The sequence below is a fragment of the Sorex araneus genome, chromosome 1 (assembly GCF_027595985.1).
Source record: "Sorex araneus isolate mSorAra2 chromosome 1, mSorAra2.pri, whole genome shotgun sequence".
NCBI classification, from domain to species: Eukaryota; Metazoa; Chordata; class Mammalia; order Eulipotyphla; family Soricidae; genus Sorex; species Sorex araneus.
Genome location: NC_073302.1, coordinates 143,866,233 through 143,875,299, shown reverse-complemented (window position 1 = coordinate 143,875,299; position 9,067 = coordinate 143,866,233). Strand labels below are relative to the sequence as shown.

The following is a 9,067-nucleotide window of genomic DNA, read 5'->3' as shown; positions in this document are numbered from 1 at the left end:
GTTTTCATGTGATCTGAAAATAGTGATAAATTTACTTCTTTTCAATTCTTTTGATTTGCTTTTCTTGTCTGATGTTGTAACTGGAACTTATAATACTATATTGGATAAAAGTGGAAACAGTGGATATCCTTGCCTTGGGCCTGATCTCAGAGAGAATAATTTAGTTGTTTCACCATTAGGAATGATATTGGCTGTGGGCTTGTTACTATGTTGAACAAAGTTCTTTACATGCTTTAGTTGAGTACATTTTTAAATCAAGAATAAAAGTTGTATCTTGTGAAAGTTTTCCTCTGCATTGATTGGTTTAATCATATAATCTATTTTATTTTATGATTTTTTTACTAATATGATGTCTTATATTAATCAATTTGCAAATGTCAAACCATCCATGCATCCCTGGGATGAATACCATTTGATTGGGGTGTATGAGTTCTTTGATATGTTTTTGGATTGAGTAAACTAAGATCTGTCAAGAATTTTTTTGTTGGTTTTTTTTTTTTGGCTTTTTTGGGTCACACCCGGCGATGCACAGGGGTTACTCCTGGCTCTGCACTCAGGAATTACCCCTGATAATGCTCAGGGGACCATATGGGATGCTGGCAATAGAACCCGGGTCGGCCGCATGCAAGGCAAACGCTCTCTCCGCTGTGCTATCTCTCCAGCCCCCATGTCAAGAATTTTTGAATGTATGTTCAGAGAGATCGGTCTGAAATATTTTTTAGAAGTATATCTGTCTGCTTTCGGTACTGTGTAATATTAGCTTTATAAAAAATGTTTGGAAGGGTACCTCTGTCTTCAATATTTTGGAAGAACCTAAGGAGTAAAGGTAGTAAATCTTTGAAGTCTTAATAGAACTCACCAATGAACTCACCATGGGATTTTATTCTTGGGGAGATTTTTAATAACTGTTTCAATTTCCTTGTGATTGGCCTGTTCAGGCTTTGAACTTCCTCCTCATTCAGCTTTGGGAGATTATACAACTCTAAGAACCTATTGGTTTTCCTTAGGTTCTTCAGCTTAAGGTTTCAAATAACTAATCATTACTTTGCAAATCATATCACTTACCTAAAATAAACAATAGTTAAAATAATTAATGAGATATGATATATAAACATGACATGGTATTAGCTTTTTTTGATATTAGCTTTAACACAATAAAAAATAGTACTCTATTAAATTGGTCAGATTTGGGATTGGGGCTGATGTTATTATGGATCAATTTCATTCACATGTAAAAGTCATTAATAAATTTAAATTTATTATTCTGTTAGTCTACATTTTAGTGCATATTTCAGTTGTGCACAGACCATAGATAATGTTTCTCTAATTAGAACCTAGACCTTCATATTTAACAATAAAATGTCGACAAAGGCATTTAGGGCAATAACATTATTTTAAATTTCCTGAGTCCAACATGCCATTTTAAAGAATAAATCATTTTATAATTTATTTAATAATAAATGGTTAAGCAGATGGAACATCGAAAGGTAAGCTGTGATCTATTTTATTTTACTGACAGTGCAATTTTCTCATAAATATAATTATTCAGTTGAATTTTGGAAAACAAGTAAATCAGAACTGTAGGAGAAGATATCAGTAAATTAAACTACAGTGAAAGAAATATTACAAGAGTGATTCCTTTAAAAATAAAAGACGTCTTAAGGAACTCCTAATTCAGTAATCAAGTGACACAGCGTTAGAAAGTAAATTACATTTAAATGAGGTTCTGATGTGTCTCTATGTCCTGAAAATGGCTCTGAGAGTACCCTACACTGATGACAGAACAATGGTAATTTCTTTAGAAACTGTCTGATTTAAGAAATCAATGTCAGAAAGTATTTAGGGAAATACTAAAATTCCCAAGGTAATTTTTTATTTATTGAACTATATATAAAGGAAAGGATCCCAAAAGTTCTCTCCTATTTCCAAGTCAAGAGTCAAGTACACACATTCCCTCTTTTGGCAACTAATGTCACTGTCACTGTCATCCCATTGCTCATCGATTTGCTCGAGCGGGCACCAGTAAGTCTCCATTGTGAGACTTGTTGTTACTGTTTTTGGCATATGAATATGCCACGGGTAGCTTGCCAGGCTCTGCTGTGTAAGCCGGATGTTCTCGGTAGCTTGCCGGGCTCTCAGAGAGGAGCAGAGGAATCAAACTCGGGTTGGCCGTGTACAAGTCAAATGCCCTACCCGCTGTGCTATCGCTCTTAAGAGAAAATAAATAATTTTAATTTTCTCTCTAGTTTCCAGTAGAGTAGTAACTGTCATTGTATGAACGCTAATAGATACCTAACAAGATTTAGGAGGGAAAACTAACAGAGTGAGGAGCACAAATTAGGGCAGCAAGGGAATAAAAGAAATCATAGTGTCATATTACCCTGCTGGCAGGTATCCTTAGTGATCCTCTTTTTCCTTTCCCAGTCCTCCAAGATGGTGCCAGCCTATTTTCTCTAGGTTGCTACTATTTTTATCTCTGGTCACCATCATTGCATAATAGCAGGATCCAAAATAATTGTCCTTTGCAGCATTTTGTTAAAACTGTATCACGAAAGAACTCCTGATTTGTGACATGTGAAGTAACAATGATAAATTTAACTTCTTGCTTGAAACAACTAACACAACTGCCAAAATGAATGTAACATTTTTTGTTTTGTTTTGTTTTCAGAAACTTCACAGAAAACCACATAGGAGAGTAATCCCTAGGAGGGAAAATTTAAAGGTTCAGAGAGAGGGAAGGATCAGAGAGAGGGAAGAGGTAGATAGCTCTCTGGGAGTCTGGAGGATTTTAGTTGAATCAACAGCAAAGTACTAATTAGAATGGTTGTGAGGAAATGACTATAAGGTGGTACTATTACAATCATATAGATAGAAAAATATCTAAGGCTCAGAGAGGACAAGGAATAGTTTACCAATTAAAATGGAAAGCTTGTCACGTAGTTGTCAGATAAAGTTCTCATGAATATTGCCTTAATGAGACCAGTATCAGTATAGCTTTATACTGAGAGGCTGATGTTACTTTTGTACTATTTAACAAAGCTGAAATACTGTCTTCAAATGATTCACAGTATCACCAAGCATCTTAATTGTATCCCAGAACAATATTTAAAATATTATAGTGTCACCAAAAAATCCAGCCCCCAATGCTATGAAACTCACTATCATTTCTATCACCCAACACTATATAAATTTACTATCATTCTTGGCTTGTTAGGTAAGATTTTAACTATATAAAAAGCTTTTAATTATATAAAAAGTTTACCTAGCAAGCAAGAATCAATAAAATATGATCCACAAAGAAGGGAAAAACCAGTCAAGAGAAAGAGATTCTAAAGTGTGACGAATAAATAGAATTCATGTACAGGATCTCCAAAGAGCTATTTAAGCATAAGCATATGTCAAAGAAGGAATCAGAAAGTTTTGTGATCACAAAAAGTATGTAGAAGACAGAGAAGATGCATATAAAATTTCCATAAGTCAAAATATATTTTCTATGATGAAGAGCATTCTGGATAGAATTAACAACAAATTAGATGCAGCAGTGGTAAAAATACCAGTAAGTCTAAAGCTCTCTCAATTTTAAATATAGAAATCTCCAGATTACAACACACTATGAAAAAATAAAGAAAAAAAACCCAGCATCATAACATGGGAAAATATTGATTAGGCTAAAATGTGTAATTGGAGGCCAGAAAAAAAGAGTTAGCACGAAAAAGCACAAAAAAAGAGTAAGATAGAAAAGTTAAGGAAAGGATTAAAATTTTTCCAAATTTAATGAAAATTAGAGATAGATATAGATAGTTAAATTGGAATTAGCCTTGTGGGCCTTGTGTATTTTAGAAAATAAACAACAAACATTGAAAAAATATGAAAATAATGGAAAATAAGTAACGTCTCTGAAGGAATCTTTGAACTCCAAACATTCAGAAAAATGATCTGAATCCTGATGGTTTACTAGCTTGGAAAAGGTTAACCCGATTTTCAGGTCTCTCACATTGAACTGTCTAGGCAGGTTGGTTATTAGGGTCACTGAGTGAATTTCTAATCCCTTGAGCACTGCTTGGGAGCACCTACCAAAATAAATGAAGTTGAAAATATTTCTTTAGTTAAGGAAATAATAAGACTGTGAAGATTAAAGATGTAGAATAAAGATCATGCTTAACTTTTAAAAAAGAAGATAACCATTATTGATCTCTAAAAAGAGTACATTGTTCTATTAGTTTTTATTTTTCCCTTTCCCTTTCCTTTGTTGTTACTGCTAGTACTGTTGCAGTGTGTGTAAGTCCACCCTAGGGAGTGTTGCACAGATCATACTAGCAGTAGTAGGGCCCAAAAGAGCTGACTCATATCCCTGGGCATCATATAGGAAGTGTAAGTTACCTTTTATAATGAAAAAAATCAGTATAATTTAACAGTATCTTAAATAATAAGACAAATTCACAAGGATCTGAGGAGAGAGAAATAAAGAGAAATAGAAATAAATGTTTTAACTGGTCTTACTGTTTATCACTAGTTAAGGAAATGAGCTAAAATTCTCAAATGAAACTGCAAGTGAAGTATTTCAGAGGTCACACCTCAATGTTTTAAATTAATGGGAGGTATAAAAAAGACTATAAATGGAGGCTAAGGTGCCATAAGTCAGAATTTAAAATGTCAGATAAATGTACTCTTCAACAGTCTGGTTTTATTCATAATTTTTCAACTCCTTATAGTTTTATTTTTTTATTTTTTGGGGGGTCACACCTGGCAATGCACAGGGGTTACTCTTGGCTCTGCACTCAGGAATTACTCCTGGCGGTACTCAGGGGACCATATGGGATGCTGGGAATTGAACCTGGGTCGGCCGCGTGCAAGGCAAACGCCCTACCCGCTGTGCTATTGCTCCAGCCCCCATCAACTCCTTATAATTTTAAACCAAAGCATGGCTGTGCAGCAAGAGTATTCTTGGCTACATGTAAATGTTTGGTCCATAAAGTACCTCATCTATTTACACAGGAATAAGTTAGTCTATACCTGTGAATTTACCATGCCATCACACACACACACACACACACACACACACTGACACACACACACACACGCACGCATGCACGCATGCACGCGCACACACAAAATCATTATCCTTAGTCATTCTTTGATCTAGCTGTGGTAGCTTGATCTATGGTTAGAACAACAGTATAACAGAATTGTGTTAGGCTCTGAAAACAAATTCAGACTCTTCCGCTAGAAAATGTTGACTCTCATGATATATATGATATAGCATAGATATAAGCACAAAGTTCCTAAGACCAGTAAACCCAGTCTTCTTTAAACTTGGGGCTTGGGGAAGGAGAATCTCCTGCCTATGTCTAAGAGTCAAATTAGTGAATATAAGATCCACAGATGTTGAACAAATTCTTGAAGGTAAATTTTTTCCAACCAAGAAATGAGTGGAGAAAAAAATTAATACCATTAAATCACTGTTATATTCAAGATGGGAAATTGGAGGATTACCTACAACAGTTAGAAATAAAGAGACTTGACCAATAATGTCTTCCCTTAAACAGTTTTTCACTAATGTAAAAGGAAACATATTTGCATTTTTAAGAGTAGTCAAATACATAACATACAGGGATTATGAACCTCTCTTTTGAAACTATTTAATGATAAATTCTTTCAACCAAGAAATTACTACAGAGAATTACAGTAAAAGAACTGGTGATTATTATTGAATCAAATGAAATATAAAAAGGCTAAATAACTAAGGAAATTATGGTTATAGAACACATTTAAATACTATAAACCCTGAAACAAAATTTTACATAAACAAAATTAGGGATTAGAAGGAAGACAAATATATCAAGAGTTTGAATTTCTTTACTTAGAGGAGGGAATCAATTTTCTGTCTAAAATTGATCGCTCTTAAAAGATACCCAAAAACTTGATGTTTAATATTATTGTGTCTATATTTATTACTCAGGAAAATTGAAAAAATATATCTTAAAACAAAGAAAAATATTTAAACTTCAGCTATTTCTTTATTTTCGTCTAAAAAAAACACTTGTTAAATCCAAATATTAAATCTAAGGTTGCTCCTGCGTCCTGAAGCTTCATCTGTGCTGTGTGTACTTCTGTATTCCAAGATGTAGGAAGAGAAGGAGGAAGGGGAGGAGGAAGAAGAAGAGGAGGAAGAGAAGTTCTTCCAGGCAGAGATCGTTCAGCTCAGGTTCATGACTATCAACACTTTTTACTCCAACAAAAAGATCTTCTTATGGGATCTCCAATTCTTTAAAAACAATTCTTTAAACACTCATCTCCAATTCTTTAAACACACTGGATGCAATCTACTATGAGAGACTGACTGACCCCAAGAAGCTGGACTTGGGGAAGGAGATGCCCATAAATCTCCTCCCCAACATGTAGGACAGCACACTCACCATCATGGATACTGGCATCAACATGACCAAGTCTGACTTGATCATAACCTGGGCACCATCACCAAGTCCAGGACCAAGTTTGCATGGAGTTGCTGCAGGAGTCACCTTCATCTCCTAGATCAACTAGTACAAGAGGACCAGACAAAGTAGCTAGAGGAAAGAATAAAGATCAGAAAGAAACACTCCTAGTTTATCAGCTATACTGTTACTCATTTTTGTGGTGAAGAAATATGATAAAGACGTGTGATGATGAGGTTGAAGAAAAGGAAGAAAAAGAGGAAGAAAAGAAAGAAGAGGAAAATGTGTTATATGACAAGTTTGACATAGAAGATGCTAGTTTTGATGAAGAGAAAGAAGAAAATAAGGTTGGTGACAAGAACAGAAAGATAATCAAATACACTGATCAAGAAGAACTGAAGAAAACAAAGCTTTCCTGGAAGCCAGATGATATCAACTAATGAGGAATAGAGAGAGTTTTACAAGCTTCTGACCAACAACTGGTGGTAACCACTTAGCAATGAAGCACTTTTCAGTTGGATAGTTGGAATTTAGAGCACTTCTTTTTGTCCCAAGACCTGCTCTCATTGAGCTTTTTGAAAACAGAAAGAAAAAAGCATTAAGTGATACATTTACAAACTTCTTATAATGCATAATCATAAGGAACTATTCCCTGAGTATTTGAATTTCATTACACTGAGGATCTCTCTTTAAATATTTCCTGGAAGATGCTACTAAAAGTGAAGAATTTGAAAGTTATTAGAAAGAACTTGGTCAAAAAGTGCTTAGAACTCTTCACTGAACTGAGAGAAGATAAAGAGAATAAAAAGTTGTATGAACAGTTATCTAAAAAATATCAAGCTTGGAATCTATGTAGATTCTCAGAACCAGAAAAATCTTTCAGGGCTGCTAATATATGACACATCTGGTGATAGGATGGTTTCTTTCAGCACTGTTGTACAAGAATAAAGGAAAACCACAAACATATTTGTTACATCACAGATGAAACCAAGAACTAAGTTGCCAACTCAACTTGACATTTTTTAGAGCAGCTTTGGAAGCACTATTTAGAAGATTTAGGAGTGATCTATATGATTAAGCCCATCTTTGAATACTCTGTTCAGTCACTGAAGGACTTTGAAGGAAAGGTTTTGGTGACTGTCATCAAAGAGGACTTAGAACCCCCAGAAGACAAAGAGAAGAAAAATAAACAAGAAGGGAAAAGTCAAATTTTGAAAACCTGTGCAAAATCATGAAGGACACATTGGAGAAGTGGAAAATGTGGTTTTCTCCAACTGACCAGTAACATTCCCATGCTACATTGTCACAGCACATAAAGCTGGATGGTGAACATGGAATGAACTATGAAGGCTCAAGCTCTGAATTACAACTCGACAACAGTCCACATGGTAGCCAGAAAATACCTATAGATCAACCCAGACCATTACTGAGACCTTGTAGCAAAAGGCTGAGGCTGATAAGAATAAGTCAGTGAAGGTTCTAGCATCATGGATTACAAGATCACACTTCTATTCTCCAACCAATTTCTGCCTGAGAGACCTCCAGAGCCATGCCAACAGAATCTATGGAATAATCAAAATTGTTATTGATAATGATTAGAAATGACCTATATGGTTGAGCCAAAGGATGGTTACTGTGTCCACTGCTTATTACAGTACTACAATACCACCCACAGGGGATGATGACATCCCGCATGAAAGAAGTGGGATGAGCCCCAGGAGCTCCTGTCCCACACTCCATACTTGATCTTATTCCCTCTGGTAATATATTTTCAATGAATATATCTTTATTTTTATTGAAATTTTAAGAAGTATATGGCATGACATAACTGCCTAAGGAGAAGATAAGATTTCTCTCCACTTCTAAGTGTGATACTGTTTTATGTTAATTACTAAAGCAGAACTAGTTAATTTACTTTTATGTTGGCTTATTTTAACATACTATTGTTAGATGTATGTTAATTTAGTGTTAAGTGAGTAAGTGGTTTCCTTAGGAGACCAAATCTTCTGTCACTGAAGTGTGGAGATACATACCTTGATGTTTAAGAAGGTAATGTTTGCTAACCCAACTCTCAGGTTTAGAATTTTTGACACCTGCTGTCCCTGTAGTAGCAACTGCATGTCCCACACCTCTATGAATGGAGTCTATTGCACTGAACCAGTTTGATGAGAGTAAGTATCCATAGACATTGTGTTCCAAAGAAAAGTACTGTTTAGAGCAACACAGTTCTCAGTTTTTCTAGCCATGTTGTAAAGCTGTTCAAAGAGTAGTTCAAAAAGTTTTTTTCATGGAAATGCAGCACCCTAGTCAAATTCTCCTTTAAAGATTGCAACATATACAGAGGAGTTAAATTAAAAAAAAATTAAATTAAATCTACTATAGTCTACTAAAAAGTAGCATATATAGAAAAATAAACTTTTTATTAAATTACTCTTAATTTTGGTTAGTGCATCATCTATCTTTGGCTGCCGGGGCTCTGCTCGGAGTGGGGAAACTCAACTCACCGTGCTCTGAAGTGCCCCGGTGAAGACAGCCAGGCACGGGGGAAAGAGACTCTGCATCACTCTCTTCTGGGAGCATTGCTTTATAGTTTCTGGATCTTGGCCATTGATAAAATTACACAGTGCTGGAGG

At 35.2% G+C, this 9,067-nt stretch overlaps 1 pseudogene; it reads left to right on the top strand.

Annotated features, from left to right (window-relative positions):
* The first annotated feature begins 1,472 nt into the window (after positions 1-1,472).
* Positions 1,473-8,033, top strand: LOC101556530 (heat shock protein HSP 90-alpha-like; annotated as a pseudogene).
* The last annotated feature ends 1,034 nt before the right edge of the window (positions 8,034-9,067 follow it).